This window comes from Podarcis cretensis, assembly GCF_951804945.1.
Source record: "Podarcis cretensis genome assembly, chromosome: 8".
NCBI classification, from domain to species: domain Eukaryota; kingdom Metazoa; phylum Chordata; class Lepidosauria; order Squamata; family Lacertidae; genus Podarcis; species Podarcis cretensis.
In genome coordinates this window covers 37,890,760-37,902,989 of record NC_137177.1, presented here as the reverse complement: position 1 = coordinate 37,902,989, position 12,230 = coordinate 37,890,760, and the positions used below count along the sequence as shown (strand labels likewise).

The 12,230-nt window shown below is 45.7% G+C and overlaps 2 long non-coding RNA genes across 2 annotated transcripts; one reads left to right on the top strand and one right to left on the bottom strand.

Moving 5' to 3' along the window:
* Positions 1-1,339: 1,339 nt before the first annotated feature.
* On the bottom strand, positions 1,340-5,252 carry LOC307222942. The gene is made up of 3 exons (XR_013841920.1): positions 4,946-5,252; positions 4,009-4,129; positions 1,340-2,663 (listed from the first exon to the last, which is right to left on the bottom strand). It is a non-coding gene; the product is annotated as an uncharacterized lncRNA (long non-coding RNA).
* A 5,253-nt stretch (positions 5,253-10,505) lies between these two features.
* On the top strand, positions 10,506-11,452 carry LOC307223274. Its single transcript, XR_013842059.1, has 2 exons — positions 10,506-10,670; positions 11,337-11,452. It is a non-coding gene; the product is annotated as an uncharacterized lncRNA (long non-coding RNA).
* Positions 11,453-12,230: the final 778 nt, after the last annotated feature.

The window sequence follows — 12,230 nt, the reverse complement described above, 5'->3', positions numbered from 1 at the left end:
GTGGCATTTACAGTTTGGATTTGGGTGGCATGAAGGGAAGCTTAGCAAACTCTCAGGTTCACTGCAAGTTGGAGTAAGGGAGAAGAGAGAGGAAAATGATGCTCAGACAGCAGAGAGAACATTGCATTACTAGAAAAGGTTCAAAACCCCCAAATTATCAAAGGGCTAGGGCACACCCCTTCCCCATGAAGAAGGGTTATCACATTTGGGGCTTTTTAGTTTAAAAAATAAGGTGAGTGAGGAGGACATCTTAGAGATCTATACAATTATGTATGGTGTGGAGAAAATGGACCGAGAGGAGTTTCTCTCCCTCTCCCATAGCACTAGAACTCAGGGCCATCCAGTGAAGCTGAATGTTGAGAGATTTAGAAGAGAAAAAAGGGAAGGATTTCTTCATACGCCCCATGGTTAAACTATGGAATTCACTTCCACAAGAGGCAGTGATGGCCACCAACTTGGATGGATTTTTAAAGGGATTAAATAAATTCATGGAGGGGAGGGCTATCAATAGCTGCTAGTCACAATACCTATGTTCTGTCTCCCTTACTGGGGACAACATGCCTCTGAATACCAGTTTCTAAAGAATTCTATTGGTGAAAGCGCTTTTGTCTTGCATGTGGATTTCCCAAGATGCGTGAGGTTGGTTACTGTGAGAACAGGATGCTGGACTAGACGAGCCTCTGATCTGAACCAACAGGGCTTTTTTTCCTGTGCCTGTGAAGTAAGTAAGCCATGCATTATCTATGGGACGTGGGTGGCACTGTGGGTTAAACCACTGAGCCTAGGACTTGCCAATCAGAAGGTCGGCGGTTCGAATGCCTGCGACGGGGTGAGCTCCTGTTGCTCGGTCCCTGCTCCTGCCCACCTAGCAGTTTGAAAACACATCAGAGTGCAAGAAGATAAATAGGTACCGCTCCGGCGGGAACGTAACTGGCGTTTCCGTGCACTGCTCTGGTTCGCCAGAAGCAGCTTAGTCATGCTGGCCACATGACCCGGAAGCTGTACGCTGGCTCCCTCGGCCAATAAAGCAAGATGAGCGCCGCAACCCCAGAGTCGTTCAAGACTGGACCTAATGGTCAGGGGTCCCTTCACCTTTACCTTTATCTATGGGCGTGACACCAAAGTAAGTGTTCAGAAGACTCTGGGCACTTAAAATTTTGTAGGTGCCTTCTGTGCTTAAAAAAAAGAAGAATTGGGCAAGCTCGAAGGGATGACACCAAGGATCGTGAATGCCATTTACTGAAGGCCACCCAGAGAACTTTTTGTTAAGGGGCAGCCTACAAATGCTGTTAGTGAGTAAATGAATGAATGAATGAATGAATGAATGAATGAATCAAATAAATTAAAAAAAACTTTATTATTTTAAGCTTATATTCCATCTTTCTTCTTTAAAACTTCCATAAACATAGGAAAGTTTAAGCTAATGTCAGTCAGCAGGAAGAATTGCAGCCTAACAGAACAAAAGGTCTTCTTGACTGAGGCTGTTGCCAGGCTTCCTTCAGGAGGGACTTTGCCAAGCATGGAAAAGGTCCTGCTCCAAGAAGTCTTCAGCTTAATTTCTGTAGCAGCAGGAGGAGGAGGAGGAGGGGGGGAAAGACCCCCTTTGACAGCTGCTTTGGACAGTTCGGGTTCTTGCAGGGAAGAAATGGGGGGGAGGGAGGAAGCCAGGAAGGGCCAAGGAAGCAAGGAGCCATCAATAGCCCAGCGATGGCAGTGGCATTGAGTATATATGACAGTCATAAATACAGCTTGCTTGCCAGTTGCTATTGATGGTTTCATACATAATCTGGTGTTAGCTAATTTTATGAATGAATTCAGAAAGGCCACAGTGCAAACGGTGGAGAAGGAACCCTCAAAGACTCTGCCATTATTCTGCTCCTTCCATGACCATGTCTGTGTCCACACTTCAGTTTTAAAGCAGTGTTGACCATGGTCTAATGATTGTGGTTTCCAGCCCAAGCAATTCTGGGAAATGTCACTGAATAAAGAGTGAGGCATTTCTTAGTAGGCCATAAACTACAATTCCCAGATTTTTGGGAGGAAATCAGGAAACATATAGCATTAACTAGCCTATATACGTAATCTGATGGACCCTTCTATATTTGAAGGGTTGTCGGAGGAGATACATCTCCTTAAACCTATTCCAGTTAAAGATTATTATTATTATTTATTACATTTATATACTACCCTTCCTCAGAAGACTCTAAAAGAACCTTTAAAAAAGAAAGGAGCAGAGGCCTTGTAGTTGCCCATCCCCAATTACCACCAAATCACAGCCTGCCCCACAATGGTGAGATGCATTGTATTTCTAGTTAAACTATAACAGTTATATCTTAATTTACATGTATACATATTCCTTATGCAAATTGGTATCCTCTTCTTTGATGTTGCATTTCTGACAGTGCATAAGTGGCCACAGCTACACTGTTTTCAGTGCTGTTTAAATGCTTATAGATGTTTGCTTGTGAGTGGCAAAAAAGCAGAAGGAAGCAGAGATACTGGAAAGAAGGATAGCGGCTCTTTGTCTTCCTTCCTGTTCAGCGGAGGTTCTTTCTTTGGTTCTCCAAAATTATGGTTTAATTTCTCTCAGCTGTGACATTAATTTTTTCACCCATGACATCCTGGGATTAGCACAGACACGCCTACCGATCTTGGTAACAAACCTGTAGAGAAAAGGCAAAATAACTTGGTTTAGAAACGATCTCTTGGCATATGCCTCCTGTAATCATATTTCCCTTCCTCTTGTGTAGAAGATCTACTAGCTGTTGGAAGTGCAGGAATCCACAGGGCCAGCCCTAGATGTGATTTCACTTCCTGAAGTACGCAAAATGTCACCTGTTCCCCACTGACTGGCCGCTGTTTAATCCATGTATTTTTTGTCATTTTTATATAATAACAAAATGACATATATAAACAACAGAACAAAGCAACATCAATTTACATAACAGAACAAACTGTGTTTTTTCATTACAGTTGAATCCTATTTGAACACAAAGGGATAGTATCTTCCATGACACCTGAAGCAGCGGGCCAGATCAGGGGGCACAGTGACAGGGCAGGGCAGGTGGCAACACAGTGGGATAGCTGGAGGACACAATTAAAGCAGGCCAGCGTGATACTAACAGCAGCAGAACGTAAAAGAGCAGTACTGAAAAAGAAACTGAAGCAAATGATTTAAAAGCCTGGGAAATCTTTTTAAAAGAAACACCCCAAAGGTATTTGCCAGCATTGAAATGACACAAAAACAGGCACTTTCCTGGGGGAAGCCACCAACCCCACCACTGAGAAGGCTCTTTCTCCACAGCCAGAGATTTCCACACATGGTCACATCCTCTATCCAGGCAATCAAGAAGCATGGTCCCTGTTCAATGGCAAGTTCATTCCAGATGCAAAGAAGATGCAAAATGGGGCTGGAGAGGGCCTTGGTCTAGGAAATGTCCTGAGGGCTGGAGAAAGAGGCCTGGAGGGTTGCACTTGAAGCTTGGGTTGAGGTTCCTCATCCTTGCAATAGTTGACAGAGGGGCACATATGGAGGCAGGTGGTCCCACTTTTATCTGTTGCAGGGGCAGCAATGCTTATCCTCCTTTTCTCTGTGTTTTGGCTGTTCTTCCTCTCCAACTCTTACCTTCTCCCCTGCCCCCAAACCCTTGTTGATATCTCTCTCTCTCTCTCTCTCTCTCTCTGAAATTGACACATTTGTCCATCCCTTCCCTGGGTCCAACTCTTCCCATGAAGTCCTAGAAAAGCAGCTCAGAGGAACCTCTGGAACTCTCAGAGGCTTCTTTTTACTTGTTATTTCCCCCAAAATCTCCACTTGCCTGGTCTCATCACAAATGGTTCAACAAATGCTCCGACTGCAGCTCAACACAAATTTGAGAAACTTCATGAAATGCCATGAAATGTCATGAAATGATTTTTCTGACACCCTCACCCCAGTCAAGGCCACCTAGGTGTCCTTATTTGAAAGTTAGGAGAACACATAATTGAGGAGTGGCATTCTGTACTCACACAACAGCATCCAAGCGGCAATCACTGGGAGTCCTGTAGTAATTCTGCACTCTGTTGCGGGGAATGTGTCCTCCCATCCTATATCCCTCACAACAGTCTGACGGAATCCGAGGACGCAGTGCTGAAGGTGGTGGGGGAAGAGGAGAGAAGAGAGGAACATTATTATGGCCATTATTATGACACAACACTCATATTTACTGTCATTGAGGCACGTAGCCTGATCTCACGCATGTCTACTCAGTGATGCTCCTTTGCATATTCAGAGGTGCTTTCCTCCTAAGGACAGAGGATAGCTGTCTGGTAGCAGAGTCACTTTGATACCCTGCTGGAATGTTAAGCAGGAAGTGCAAGATGAAACAGGCATGCTGTGAGCTACCAAAGCAAACCTCCCAAAGGCATTTTCTATACACACAGCACCTTGGAGAGGAAGCCGTTAGGAGGAACGCTGATTCAGTTACACTTGGGGTTGCTGGCTTTGCAGTCCCTGTCGCTGTGCTAAAATTTAACAGGTGCTTCATGGACACTTGACGGCAGGTGACCATGTTCACCTCCATGCTGTGAATAGCTCCATCTTCCCACTGAGCTGCTGTTAGCAATGCACTGATCCCTTCTGCCTCTAATCAGTTGGCAAACACCACTTGCATGTTTGACCCTAGCTGGGGCATGGTCTACTCTCTCGCTCACTGCAGCTCTATGAGACAGAGGTCCCTTCCCCTTCTCTAGCACTCATGCACACCAATGTATGAGCACTAAGCCACCGTTCAACACCAGCTTGCCAAGAATCTGATAGCTGAGATTCTTTATCTGGAGATGCCAGGACCTCAGCCTGCGATCTGCTGGGTTTTCCCAGTGCAAGACACTCTGGGGCTTTATAGTTCTTAAATATTATAAAAAGCACACACATATACATAATAAGAGGAAAGTGCCACGTGCTCACCTTCTGTGTATTGATAAGAGAGAGTCAGGATGAGGGCGATCAGGAATGCGGTCTTCAGACTGCCCATGGTTGGCTTCTTCTCAAGGTCTAGAGCTTTCTTCTGTCTTGCTGCCTTTCTAGAAGCTGGAGAGTGTGTCCTTGGGGACGAAGCTGTGTGAATATATACACTTCCATCCCCAGTGTGGATTTCCCTAGGATTCTACCCATGTATTTCCACCCACATTTCTTTCCAGAGAAGCTCGCAAAATGTCAAGCGTAATTCCATGAGAGATGGGTCTCACTTCTCCTTTCGAGAGAAAAGGCGCCCACAGCTCAAATCCAAGCATTTGCGACGCACGACTAAAGCTTCAGTTTGCAGAAGTGAAACCAGACCGGCACATCTTTACTTCAGAAGAGGGGGATCTGGAATTTGTTTGCTACTCAGTGCGGTGGACCAGGTCAGAGAAGGCAGGCTGGGGGAACTGCAGGGGAAAGGCCATAGATCAGCCACAGAGCATCTGCTTTTCACACAGAGAGTCCCATGTTCAATCCCCAGATAGGACTGCTATCTGAAATCCTGGAGAGCCACTGCCAGTCCATGCAGGCAGTACTGAGCAGGATAGACTAATGGTCTAACTCTGTACAGAGCAGCTTCCTGTGATTCCCGTTGCTAAACAAGAGGCTGGCGTCATATCTAGCAGGCTAAGCAGATATACCATACCTTTTAATAACATTTCATAGATGAAAATAGGGACATGCTTTATAATGCCCCTGTATTCATAACAACCATCACTGCCATAACTCCCGGATTATAATGAATTGCTAGATAATGCTAAATAATCCACACTATCCTACACTGCAGTAGCACTGCATACATTTAAAAGCAATGGGGGAGTCCCCCCCCCTTTCTGGTTAAAGAACAAAACAACAATCCACCAGTATTGCTACCACATAGCAATTCTGGTTGTCCAATGATTGGCTTTCACCTGATTGATGGATTTGCTCATGTTTACGTATTTCAGTCATAATAGAGGTTTTTGGAGTGCATTTTAAGGAACTGTATGCTTTTTTTTTTTTTGAAGTTGGGTGCAAAAGCACCTTGGCTTAACTGGCGAAAGACAGTAGACAAGGCTGGATCAGACCAAAGGCCGATTAGCCCAGAATCCAGTTTTCAGAGTGGCCAACCAGATGCCTATTGGAAGCCCACAAGCAAGACATGAACACACAGACGATGCAGTGAAATATTTGTGAATGGGGCACAAATATTTAACTGACTGAATTTTGCAGCAGTAATGATGGAAGCAGCAAATGGCCCCTACTTTGATGCTTATTTCAAGAGAAGTCTGTTTGTTCACTGAAACATGAGCACATGTGAGAAAGTCTTTAAAAACCGAGCTATCATTTGCAGCCATTGGGGGTCCAAATTGTGACTTACTGTTCGTCAGGAAGCAGACCATCCTCACGGCTTATTTAAGAGTCAGTGGCACTGTGGGTTAAACCACAGAGCCTAGGACTTGTCGATCAGAAGGTCGGAGGTTCGAATCCCCGCGATGGGGTGAGCTCCCGCTGCTCGGTCCCTGCTCCTGCCAACCTAGCAGTTCGAAAGCACATCAAAGTGCAAGTAGATAAATAGGTACCGCTCCGGCGGGAAGTAAACGGTGTTTCCGTGTGCTGCTCTGGTTCACCAGAAGCGGCTTAGTCATGATGGCAGTGGCGTAGCGTGGGGGGTGCAGGGGGGCCGGCGGCACCGGGCGCAACATCTGGGGGGGGGGCTTGCACTCGAGTGCTAAAATCCACGGGTTAGGGGGCACAAATTACTTGCCTTGCCCGGGGTGCTGACAACCCACGCTACGCCACTGCATGCTGGCCACATGACCCAGAAGTTGAACGCCAGCTCCCTCGGCCAATAAAGTGAGATGAGCGCCACAACCCCAGAGTCGGTCACGACTGGACCTAATGGTCAGGGGTCCCTTTACCTTTACCTTTAGGAACACCATGTTAGTGAATAATTTAGAAGCTGTCAGGTTTTTGAGCCACTGGGGCTCCTTTTGCTTTTTCAGTATAGTCTTTAAGTATATGCCCTCTTCCCTACACCCTCCACCTTCCTCCACATACCTTCATGCCTCACCCCCGGCCTTTCTTTACTAGTTTCCTGACCAGCTCCAGGGACCAGATAGAAGCCTGACCAGAGGATGGGGCACGAATGACAAGGCTGGATAGGAAGCTGTCTTGTACAGAGTCAGACCACTGGTCCCTGTAGCTCAGTATTGCCTACACTGAACAGCAGGGGCTTTCCAGGATTTTATAACAGGGCCATTCCCAGCCGTACCTGGAGTTGCTGGGGATTGAACCAGGCACCTTTTGCATGTAAAGCAGATACTGTATCCACTAGGCTAGAGCCCATTTGCAGGGAAGAAGGAGAATAAAGAGCTAAACACTCCTTCCCACCTGCCCATCTTCTTGCACAATGAGAATACTCTCCCCCCCCCCCCATTCAATGTTACCATGGAAAACATGAGTTCAGAAATGTTCATTTGCTCCTGCCACCACAGGGGTCAAAGCCATGCTTTCACATGCAGGCAGTCCCAGGCATCCCCATACCCAGTTTAAAAACCAAATAGCCAAAAACCAGATCTCTTCCCTCAGACCTTGGTGAGCTGATGCCATCAGGACTAGTCCTCCTGAACAGGGATAGAAGGATCCATCCATTTTGGTTCTCTCAGTTTCTCATTTTTCCAACTTTAAGTTCAGCTCTGCACACTTTTGCAGCAATTTGTAGGTGTGTTTAAAAACTCCCGAAAATTCTTCAGCGTTTTAGTACAAATTTGCCTAACAGATTTTCGCATGCAGTTTTGACTGATGTACAAATGTGTGCAAGCAATGTCTCCTAATATAATGCATTTCTGATTGATATTTTCACTTATATATTCATTTTTATGCACGCTTTTGCCATGGCTATGCATTTTTGTAAACACTGCCTGGCTGGAGAATTGCATTGTAAAATTCAGGTAAGAATGGATTTCAAAAGATGACGGTGTTTCATTTCTCATTGTTTTGGAAAGTGTGCATGTGATAGATCTGGCTTTAAATGTGAACTGAATCCCCTACCCACATCTCTACTACTGAGCAAGTAGAGGGCAGTCCTTGTGTGCTCCAGCAAACCTGGAGATGTAGTTCCCAGCGGGAAACAGGAGGGGGAGATGGAGGCCTTTGAGGAGAAGTGGAGAGAATCAAATCTCACCTTTTCAGGTGCAAATTTTGGAGGAGGAGAAGCAACTCCTGCCTGCCTGTTGCCACAGATAGAAGGATGCACTTATGCAGCAGAGGCCAAGGCCTCCAGAGGTTATGGACTATGATTCTCGACATAGGAAGCTGCCTATGTAAAAACACCAACCCTGCAAACAAATTTTAATTGACACAATCAACCTAAATATAACTAAACCCAATGCATTTTGTCCATGGGTCTCCTTCAGTGAGCTATTATAAGCAATCTATACAATGTGTAACATACACAAAGAATGCACCAGTTCAATATTCTCCATACTTGGTTCATATTCATGATACAAAGTTGTTTTACATAACTATTGCACCCTCCCTGTGGAAAACCCTCCTTTCAGATGTCAAGGAGATAAAGAACTACATAACTTTCAGAAAACATCTGAAGGCAGCCCTGTATCGGGAAATTTTTAATGTTTGATATTTTGCTGTGTTTTATATATGCTGTAAGCCACCCAGAGTGTCTGGGGAAATCCATCCAGAGGGGCAGGGTATAAAAAAATAAAATTATTATTGTTATTTTTTATTGCATGGTACAGTATTCTATTTTGTCAAATTCTGATGTTCAGATCCCAACATGTTTGCAGGAGTTTTTTTGTCTGTTGGACTGGAGCATATTTCCTCTCTGTTATACTGAGTCCAGCTGCTGGTCCATCTAGCTCAATATTGTACAATATTGACCCATGGGGACACTCCAAAATTTCAAATGGTACATTCTCAGTCCTGTCTGGAGATGCCAGGGACTGAACCTGGGACTTTCCTCTCTCTTCAATCCAGACAAAAAAACACCGGATCCAAAAATGACCCGCAACTAGAATAGAAGCTCTGGGGCCAGCAGGATTCTGGAAGACATGTGGAAAAATGGTGGTTGCTACTGCTGTGCTACCCCACACACCAGCTGTTAGGCGGGGAGGCTGAGCAGCGTAAACAAAGCCCCACTGCATCTCCAGTCTCTTCAGAGCTTCTTCAGCCCTCACTGACATCGTCTTTGGGCTCTAGGAAGGGTCTCCTCGCAAGCCACAAGGACTCTCCAGCTTTCTCCCATCATTTCCAGGTTTGAATTGGATTATTTAATTATTTTCTGGCGCTGTGCATACATGTGGTTGCATGCAAGTCAATTGCACATAAGTGACGGGGACGCCTGTATTCAAATGCATCCTGCCTCCGGTGGCTGGAGGGAGAAATTGGCAATCATGGCTGGTAGCCACTAAGAGCCTTATTTCCATGGCAGAGATCAGCTGAGGGTTCTCTGCTATCCCAAAACTCTGATCAGGGAAGAAATATTCTCCTCCTCCCCTTCCCAAACTTACAATTCTCATCCTCTGCAAATAATTGGGATAGGCATTGAAATAGAGATGCATCCATTATGGGCAAATGTCTATAGATTCAGATGCTGTGTTGAAAATATTCTGGCTTTGGATTAATGTTTTCTAGGTACAGATGGTACAAAATCATTTTATCCTGGAGGTTTTTTTCTTTTCTTGGTATGCATGATATACCGTACTTTTTCATGTATAAGACGAGGTTTATTTATTAAGAAATTATGCTAAAAATTGGAGGTCATCTTATACACAGATACTGCATAGGGGGACGTGGGATTGGTTGCTGCCACGATGTGAAGATTGTCATCGGCTATTTGGCGTGTTATTGGTGGCTGCGGCAAGGGCTGTTGTTGACTGGCTGTCACTGCGGCACTAGGATGGGCAATTGGCATGGGGACATACGATGGGTGGCTTTTGCGAAGTGTGTGGTTGAGCGATTTTCGTCAATTCCCCCCCCCCCCAAAAAAAAGCTCAACAAGACTTGGCAATCTCCCCCCATTTTCTTAATTTTGCATCCCCCCAAATAGGGGGTGTTTTATACACGGAGGCGTGTTATACACAGAAAAATATGGTATATTTAAAGACAGTATGGGCTGTAGGTGGAGGAAGTCCAGAATGAAACTGGATGACACAGTCGGAAGGAAAGGAGGATGGAAAAGGAAGTGAAAATACAGAGAAAATTGTGTGGGGTGAGGAACAGAGAGTTTGGGTGAGCTGGACGAGTCCCAAACAGCTTGTGGTCCTACAGTAGGGGTGTGGGGGAACCTTTTTCAGGCTGAGCGTTCTGGCTACATTCCGTTCTAAAGTGCAGGGGGGAAAGTGGGCAGAACAATAGGTGTGGGTGGCTCTTATTTGTTGCACAATAGGGTACATTCCAGCCAAGCAGAAGTCAGAGGATTCTCCTCCTCCACCCACCCAGCCTCTTCATCCTCTGTGACATGATCACAGTTCCAAGCCAGGAGGGGGGAGCTGGGTACACTTGCTCCAGGCCTCAGAGGGCTGAGCTGACTGGGGGCCCCTGCCAGTGGCTGGCTGAAGTTACACTGTCATGCCAAGAACAAGACTTGACCCCCGGGCCTCAGACAAACTCTGCATGAGCCTGATTCCAAGGACACAGGCAAAAGCAATGGAAGAGAGTACAGAGCAGGGTTGATGAAGGATATGGTTTGGGGAGAGGAGGTGTGGTCTGGGGAGTGGGATTGTCCTTTGAGGGAATCTCAAGAGCCAAGCAGAGAAGCTTGGAGGGCCATATTTGCATACCCTGCGAGTGCCCCGGTAAAACCGGGACATCCCGTTTGTTCATGTGAGAGCATGGTGGCAATTTTGGGCTGCGATGTCGTGCCACAATCTCTCCCCCCCCAAAAAAAAGTGCTTTTTCCAGAGCCACGATCTTGTGTGGTGCCCCAAAATGCAGATTTTTTGCATGCTGTGCTCTCATGTGAAAGCCCCTCCTCCAGTGCATATATTGGGCTCTGTGATCTCATGGGAGCACAGCCACAATGATACGCGTCCCGGTTTCCTGGGTAGTCTGTCCATACGATGCTGCCTTATGTGAAGTGACAGCATTGTTCCATCTTGTGTGCCACTGTATCTCATGAGACTGGAAGAGTTTCTCCATCAGGCCTGTGCTTTGGGCTGGGAGGATGCCTGACTAGGAGGTCCACAAGTGTTGCTCCCACTTTGCCATAAAAGGAGTAGTTAGAAGCAGAATAAATCACTTAAGCGGAAGGGTTTGCAATTGTTTTCGATATAGAGGCAGATGATGATGCGTTAAACTGAAACATGCCATACTTTCTTTTGGTTTTGCTGATAAGAATCAATGTTACAGAGGAAGTCACTATCAAGTGGAAGAACTCCGGCATTTGTGCAATTGTAAACAGGGGGCAGACTCTAAGGACAAGGGCTCAATAAAGAAAGTAAAACACCGAAATGAATGATATTCATAATGCATATTATAATCCCAGCAAATTCCCCCCACTAAATTCCTTCCTGTGGGACTCAGTGCTCCCATCTAATCTACTCAGCAGCTGATGTGGAGGAAACTCCCTCCTGTCCTAATCTTGCCTCCAAGCTTTCTTCTCACCCAGTCCTTAATCCAGGGCTGGAAAACCTCTTCCAGCTAAAAATTTTCCGATACAGGGCTCCCTTCAGATGTCTTCTAAAAGTCAGATTGTTGTTTATTTGTTTATTTCCTTGACATCTGATAGGAGGGCATTCCACAGGGTGGGCGCCACTACCAACAAGGCCCTCTGCCTGGTTCCCTGTAACCTCACTTCTTGCTGTGAGGGAACTGCCAGAAGGCCCTCGGAGCTGGACCTCAGTGTCTGGGCAGAACAATGGGAGTGGAGATGCTCTTTCAGGTATACTGGGCCGAGGCCATTTAGGGCTTTAAAGGTCAGCGCCAACACTTTGAATTGTGCTCACAAATGTACTGGGAGCCAATGTAGGTCTTTCAGGACCGGTGTTATATGGTCTTGGCAGCCACTCCCAGTCACCAGTCTAGCTAAAACAAACACCATTAGATGTACTGCTTGATAAGTGTTTAATGGTTCTTGTATCTGAATTTGCTTAGAAACCAATAAAAATTGTTAAAACGAAAACAAACAAAAAACTCTTGCTACTGCCTGATTTTAGTGCTTTGACTTTTTCCCTTGCTGCTTAAACAGTTTTGATTTTTCAGTACCATTCCTTGTTCAATTTTAAACCAC